Source organism: Nelusetta ayraudi, unplaced genomic scaffold, assembly GCF_046127955.1.
Source record: "Nelusetta ayraudi isolate G7.1 ecotype Tasmania unplaced genomic scaffold, CSIRO-AGI_Nayr_v1 ptg000052l, whole genome shotgun sequence".
In the NCBI taxonomy this organism is placed as follows: domain Eukaryota; kingdom Metazoa; phylum Chordata; class Actinopteri; order Tetraodontiformes; family Monacanthidae; genus Nelusetta; species Nelusetta ayraudi.
The window spans coordinates 7,287,482-7,294,942 of record NW_027466102.1 but is presented as its reverse complement, the minus strand read 5'-3'; the positions used below and the strand labels follow the sequence as shown (position 1 = coordinate 7,294,942).

The window sequence follows — 7,461 nt, the reverse complement described above, 5'->3', positions numbered from 1 at the left end:
CCTCTGTAGACAGCGGACGCACTATCAAGTTTTGCAGACTTTGCAGCTGTTTCGGGTTGATGGAGGTCAACAGTAAGGAATTAAACAAATAAAAGCTTTACTGTGGAATGTAATAGATCAGGTGGCTCACTGAGCAAACGCATCATTCATAGCTCAATTAGACATTTTGACCAAGAACCACAGCACATTTGGACATCCGCAAACACTTTACGCAATACTGTTTCTGCTTTATTTCGTCTCACTTGCAGGTTTTGTTACACCTACCACGTATAAAGTACTTTTTTTTTCTTTCTTTTTTTTTTTTTAACTTGGCAATATGTAGTGCTAGAGGAAAAAGATGGATTAAAAAATAAGAAGAAATTCTTCTCTGCATGAATGATGTGGTGATTATATTAGAAACTAATGAATGGTGCGAGCTAAAATACAAAGCGAAACAAACAAACAAGTTATTAAAAGCTAATTTGTAACAGTGTGGCTCGTAAGTGGCGGAACTTTTAGACAACGTGTGTGGCTCAGTTTGCAGTATTTGACAGGATGTTCTACCGCCCCCGTGTGTCATCTAGAGGAAATGCTTTGCATTCGGCATATATTTTGTGTATGGATTGGCAGTTCTTAGTTTCTCAACAAATGTTATTTTTTTTCGGTTGTGACTTACCCTGCGTTTATTTTCGTTAAAGTCACTGACCCCCAAAAACCATCCCCAAGAATCCAAGAAAGACATTCCTTGATAGTCACGCGTACTCTAACAACTGTCATTTTGTGTTGTTTTTGATTTGTACATAGGTAACTGTGTTGAAATACCACCATGAATTTAATGTATTTTGCGACACAATCTCTTGGGATCACAATTTAATCAAAACAATTCCGTCTTCCACAAACAATTAACTTTCTTAATCACTGGTCCTGTTTGTGGAATTACATTTGACTAAGTTTTTTTTTTTTTTTTTTTTTTTTTTAAATATATATATCGGTGGGGATGTAAATGTAACCATGGCTGTCGTTATTATCCAAGTAGTAGGGCATCAATACAATTTTTTTTATTTATTATAAGCAACATCTCTGGAAGATGATGTGACAAAAAGAAAACAAACAAAACCCCTTCTGATTAACGTCTCTCTTCCTAGACTGTCACAACATCCCCGGATATAAATGTGAAATGTGACCGTGGGAGAAATTCCTACCATTCCGACCGTTCATTCCAAATCCATACGGTTTGAACAAGGTGAGCTAAAGTTATGTGGCAGTACATGTTGTCATTTATTTGGAGTAGAAATTAAAAAAAAAAAATAAAAAAAAATAAACGTCTCGGCCCGAGAAACTGATTGATTGAGCAAGATGCGGTCTTCTTCTTGCTTTCTGTTGAATGCAAACATGGTAGATTGCTATCTGATGGAATTTAGACTAAATGGATCCAGTGACGAGAGAAATGCTGAACCACACTACTGCTGGTACTTTCTTTCCTCTCCCAAGCCTTTCCCAGAAACCTCCTAATGGCTCTCTAGTGCAAACAAGAACTGCGCAGCTGCTCACGCAACATGTTTGATGGATGCTTTCGAGTGAGGATTCCTGAGCATCCAGTTAAAACTTGAAGTAGTGGACCTGGAATACCCTGTTCGTCGCCGGGCGGTTCTTAGCGTGTGCCTCTTGCCTTTCTGCGAGGCGGTGACCAGTGTGAGTATCCACCTTGTGAAATACGGCTCCAGGGAAGTCGTGCTGCTGCTGCTGCTGCTGCTGCTGCTGTTGTTAAAAGCCAGCTGTTTGGCTCAGCCAGGTTAGCCTGAAAGTAGGCTAACAGCGGCAGACAGCTAACGTGAATTTAGCTAGCGCCGTGAGTTTAAACATCAGCCACAGATTTGTTCGGGTGGGATGACAGAGCTAAATGGCAAAAAGGAAAAGTTTGCTATGGTCAGTGACGATAAAAACTACTCGGGGCATTGTGTTCCGCCCCTTAATAAAGCCTAGCTATTAAGTTCGTGGTCGAGGCTAGCGTTGCCGAAGGGGTCTGCCGTAATTTGACATAACGTTAAGGCCGGCGGCTTAGTAATGATAACGTCATTTTTGCTACAAGTGGACAGAGACCACGCTCGACGCATGAATCAACTCCAAACCAAACATTGTTGCTGTCACATGCATGTCAGCAGACGGTGAGTTCGGTTCAAATTCGCAACGTAGAAAAGCGTTTTTATGAGCGTTGTGAACACGTGGAGGTGTCTTGCTTTAGTTGTTTCAAATCTGATGAAAGGAACGTTATATGTACGACAGCGTGGCTCGCAGTTTGCTCCGTTTCAGCCACGGCAAAACTTATGACACTGTTCCGTGTGTGACTGTCTCGTTCCAGGGTTCCTGCTGTATTTTACATGTCTGATCCCTTTACAAAACCAGCACTTCGTGTTTAGTGGGAAGGAAAGTCCGTGTGGAATTTACCCACACTGGACTGGTTTAATTGCCCTTTCAGTCCGGGACAGCTGGTCTCCTTTCTTCAGCGCTTTACAAAACTTATTTCGTATCCATTGACTTTTGGTCACAGTCTCTAAAAACGAATTAGTTCGAAACCAATCGTTTAGTGAATATATTGTACATCTCTCATTAGGCTTCCTCAAAATGTTTATTTAAATGTAACGTGAAAATACATGTCCCAATTAAGCGTGAGTGAGGTGAATAAGCTTTGTTGTGTTGTTCCCATACTGGTCAAAAAATGTTCATATAGGTAGAAGGAGAAGAGTTCTCCCATAATCTTTGCCAGAAAGCTTTTCAGTGTCCTATGAATGTATCCGTGCAGCCGAATGACTGTTGTGAGAAAAAGTTTGTAAATGAAAGGGAAACAGGCTTTGGCATGTTGATAATGCAGAAGCAATGACACTGTCGGTGAACCTTGCTGCTTGTTGGTGCTCTTTAAAGGTTGAAAGGTTCAAAGTCCTGCTAATTGCATGCATGCCTCTGCTTGTGAAGTTTGTTCTTTATATCTGACCCATCCCCTAAGAGAGCCCTGTGCAGTACTCAGGAATCCCACTCATTTGGAATCATTTGGTACCACAACACCCCCGCCAAGGAAGGACCCATTGTTGTCTTTTATTTTTGCCCTCTTCTCAGAACAATCATGAATTTCAGAAAGGGATTCGATATCACACGTCTGGTTCTGAGTTTACTCACGATTTTCCTCATTGCACTTACGGCTATGACAGTGCAACCTCACACGTTGGTGTGGTTGGATTTGGATGTCCCGTTGTTGATGCAAGCCAAAAAATATTTGACGTCCCAGAGGAAGTCGTTTAATCAAAGAAAGTGTTGTTTTGCTCCTCAGTGGTTTTTCAACTATTTTTCTCTGTGTCAGTTTCTTGGAGCTTGCGCTGTGACGTCAGTGCATTGCTGTTGGAAGTGAAAGGCTCCTGCGCCAGAGTTTATGTAAAGAACTTTACTGTAAGTACCTGGAATAAGTTCAACATCTCAGTTTTTTCCTCTTTGTGATGCATACACAATGACGTTGCACCAGTTGTGTGTCTTGGATGAATTACTAACAAAAGGCTAAGCGTTAACAAGTTGACTTGCAAGTCAATTCCAACCAAAAACTTGTGTTTAATGTGTTTAAACAATGACTTAATAGAGAATCATTTAATCATTAATTTTAAAAACAACTCAAAACAAGTTTTTAGTCTGGATAATGTATGTCCCTCAATCGGTATATTGATTTGCTTATAACCTCTGCTGATTTCCAGAACGCTATTACAATAAATATGTCTCTTAAAAGTAAAGTCTTTATTTCTTTCTTTTTCTTTTTAATCTTTTTTATCCTTTACCTAGTTGCAAGTATAACTTGAAGCCACTAGGTGGCAACCACTCGCTTTGTTATTCCTCTGGCTTCAACATGTTGAAGAAACTCCTCTTGAATAAGAACAACTGTCACATTGCTAAAAAAAATAAATAGATAAATATTTAATAAAGAGCACGCAGCAGCACCAAAGGGTTTTGTCTTGCCATCGTCATGGCAAGATTTTTTTTTTTTATTTATTGACCGAGCCAAACCAGCCTTTTTTAAGTAGGATTAGCCTTTCGTGTCTCCAGTGTCAATTAGAAGATGATATGTGAAGATTATTTGAAAACAAAATAAACACCAGACGCAGTTCTCTTCAGTTGGTACTTCCCTAATTGATTATAGCATAAAATAAAAACAGTAAAAGTACGTTGAAGACATTTCATGGTAACTTCAGAGTTGTTTTAAATTGTTCACCTTTCATTTATATATTACCTGCTCTGCTAGCATGTGGACGTGTGCATGCGTGTAGCACTTCTGTAGTTGTAATTGTGTTCGCTGTGGTTTAGCTCAGACCGCAGCTCTTTTTGTGCGTATCCCCTATCTCTGTGAGTTTGTTTCACATATCACTAGAGCCACCACGCACAACTGCTTTCCGCTATGTCTTTGAAGAACAACTGGCCCGAGACAGCTGGATTTACCAGCTGCTTGCCATCTCAATTGCGGTTTGTCTTCATCTGGGCAAGAGTGAAATAAAAAATAGCACACTGACCAAATCCAGATTTCTCTGTGGTATAAATATATTTATATTTTTTAAACTTTGAAACATTAAAAAATGCCTATATTTACTTTCATAGCCCATGTTTGTGTGTGACAGTCAGAGTAAGGTGGTCAAAAAACTGCTATTTTCATCTTCGGTTTGGCCCAGAAGTTTTCCACTGCACAATCTGTTATGTTCTTGGGGTTTTCGTTGTTTTCTTTCCCACCATTACCTTCTGCTGATGGCACCAGCAATCACTGCCATTGCCCCAGGATGAGTCCCATGTGTGCGGTTGTGTCGTGCGAGCCTGGTCCTAGGCTTCTTTTGACCATCTGCCGATATGATAACACGCTGCAATCTCGGAGAGTTTTTCCCATCCGTTAATGGTAGCAAAGGGAAGTGAGGCAACGTACCAGCAATTTTGCCAATGAACGGTCGATCTGCCAGTGAAGGACAAGTCTGCCTCGTTAATGAGTACACTGACGCTGTATCAGAAATGTGGGAAGTATGTTGATCAATGCAGTTTGTCTCCCAATTAATGACTTATTAATCTGGTTTAAAAAAAAAAAGAGTCAGACTCGCATAATCCTTCTAATCTGATACGTTCAAGCAGATGAGTCAGATTTACAACTGATAGTTTTATCCATGAGACTAGACATCATCATTAGCGCAAGGATATTTTATATTTGCCACACTTCCATTTCTAATAGAACACTTGCCATGAAAAAAAATGAAGGAGTGCTTCACACAGAGAAGCTTGGAGAATTTCTGCAGTACCTTTTTTTTTTTTCTTTTTTTTTTCTTTCCCACGCGTGCAAAATATCAGGAAATTGTCTGTGCACATCTTTGGAATGTGGGAGGAAGCTGAAGTACCTGGAGAGACACGCGGGGGGGCAGAGGCAGAGCTTATAGTCAAACATTTGACCCGGCTTACTGGGCTCCTCTGAGAAGTCAGGAATGAGTCAACATTAAACTTTCAGATTAAACTGCATTTTTCTGCTTAGGAATGCAGGTGAATATTCTATTTGAACATCCCAAAGTAGAAACGCTAATGTTGCTACGAGAACAATTATAATAGTAATTGTATTTTATAGGGATGCTCCGATATGAGTAGAGTACGAGTACTTGCATTTCAATACTCACCGACACTGAGTACTTAATATGGCCATAACACATTTAGGATTACTTGGATTTTTCTTTTTCCACAGAATTTTCCACAAAATTCCTAAGTTAACACATTTAACAAAATTGTCATATACATACATTTACAACTGGCATCTGTGTCATGGTATCGGCACATATTAATCAAGTAGAGTACTCAACCCCAGTATTGGTACCGATACCCGATGCTGGTATTGATATCGGTGCATCCCTAGTATTTGAGAATTAGAAATATCGTGTTTGTATTAATCGTTACAGCAACATATAAACTGAACAGATGGTGTTAAGGTAGGTTGGCTGTGGCATGATGCCCATATTTGGTGGTGGTCTAATGCATTTGTGAAGCACTGACTGTGACATCAGGTTCATGCATGTGACAATTGGCGTGACTTGCGCTTGCTTCCCTTTTTCAACCTGCAAAAGAGAATCATGATCACTTCATTCCATTGGGGTACATTGTCGTTGGGGATCAAGATTCACTCAGATCAGATTACCTGCTGACCTCAGTGACCTTTTGAAGTGTTGATAGTGTGCAGCTGTTGCCGTTGCAGTTTATTCAGATTAACTCTGAACAGTGTCAGTCAGTCGGTCGGTCTGTCGGTCAGGAGTTTGCTCTCACCACAGGCACATGACCGCAACACTTGCTGTCCATATTTCAAACCGCACCCACGTCCCTTTGATGATGTGGAGCCGAAGGGACAAAGACGCCAGCGGACGCTGCGAGTTCTGCCTCGGCACCGGGCCTCCTTAATCCACGTCTGTCTTCATGGTGACCTTAAACTGCTACACGTGGATTTGTGTCTCCCGGCGCTGACAAGCTGTCCGGCGGACAGATCCATTGGGGGGTGGGGGGAAGGACATCCCAGCGCTGAGGAAACAAAAGCCGTTCACTACGAAGATTAATCTAACGATTAATTAATAAAACGAAAGATTAATCTAACGATTAATCTGAGTTAAATCTGTCAAAATTAAAGATGGACATCTAATTTCAAAGTTTTGAGTGTGTAGGTGCCATTTGCTTGTTTGATGGTTTGGTCCAATATTTCATTGGACCAAACCACCAAATAATTTCATTCTTTGCTTTTGCGGAAAAGATTTGAGTGCCGTACAATACGTTTGGGTCGCGACTTCATTATAAGGAAAATAATGTGGATCCTGAGGCTCTGCCAGTTGAGAATAAGGACCATTTGGTTTGAAAACATCACAACAGGCTTGAGGCAGAACCTGATGCTAATTTCTACTGTTCCACAGCAAAAGGCTTGATAGTCTGAATAACCCTTCTATTCAGTGGTTTGTTCTTTGGCAAAGTTAATAGTGTTCATTTCTGTTTCCAGAAAGCAATTAACACATTTATTGATCTTGGAACTTCTCGCCGATGCCTGACCTAGAACTTTGTTAGCGTTCGACTGACTCAATGCTGCTGCTGCTGCTGCTGCTGCTGCTGCTGCCATGCGTGTACAGATTTTTAAGACGGAGTTCTTATACCTTTGTGCCTGTTCTCTTTTTCTGTACTCATTTTTACCGGGCAAGTCTCCCACATTTGTCTTACTCCAAAATGCAGACGTTGAGCGCGTCTGCAGACGGAAGCATGGCTCCTGTCATGGCGCTACACCAACCATCCGTCACGTCGACCTTTATCTCAGTCTCTGTGTGCCGACCTCGTAATTGAAAGCAGGTGAGCTCGCAGGCCATTTCGCTGTCAATTCGCTGGGCTTGAAATGAAAGGAATCAATAGCGCACGGTTGCTCCTCGGTGATCATATGTCATCGATCAAATGTTATTCCGACTTGCC

General features: G+C 41.0%; 1 protein-coding gene across 6 annotated transcripts in view; it reads left to right on the top strand.

Moving 5' to 3' along the window:
- Positions 1–1,381: 1,381 nt before the first annotated feature.
- The window catches only part of disp1 (dispatched homolog 1 (Drosophila)), a 64,376-nt gene continuing 58,296 nt past the window's right edge, over positions 1,382–7,461 (top strand). Inside the window, exons 1-2 of one of the 6 annotated variants that reach the window (XM_076037482.1) lie at positions 1,382–1,671; positions 3,332–3,417. The gene's annotated coding sequence lies outside the window, so the exon portion shown is untranslated. Of the gene's footprint in view, positions 1,672–1,733; positions 1,906–1,981; positions 2,145–3,331; positions 3,418–7,461 lie in introns of those variants that run through there. The other 5 variants (XM_076037481.1, XM_076037483.1, XM_076037485.1 and 2 more) reach the window with 5 other exon arrangements.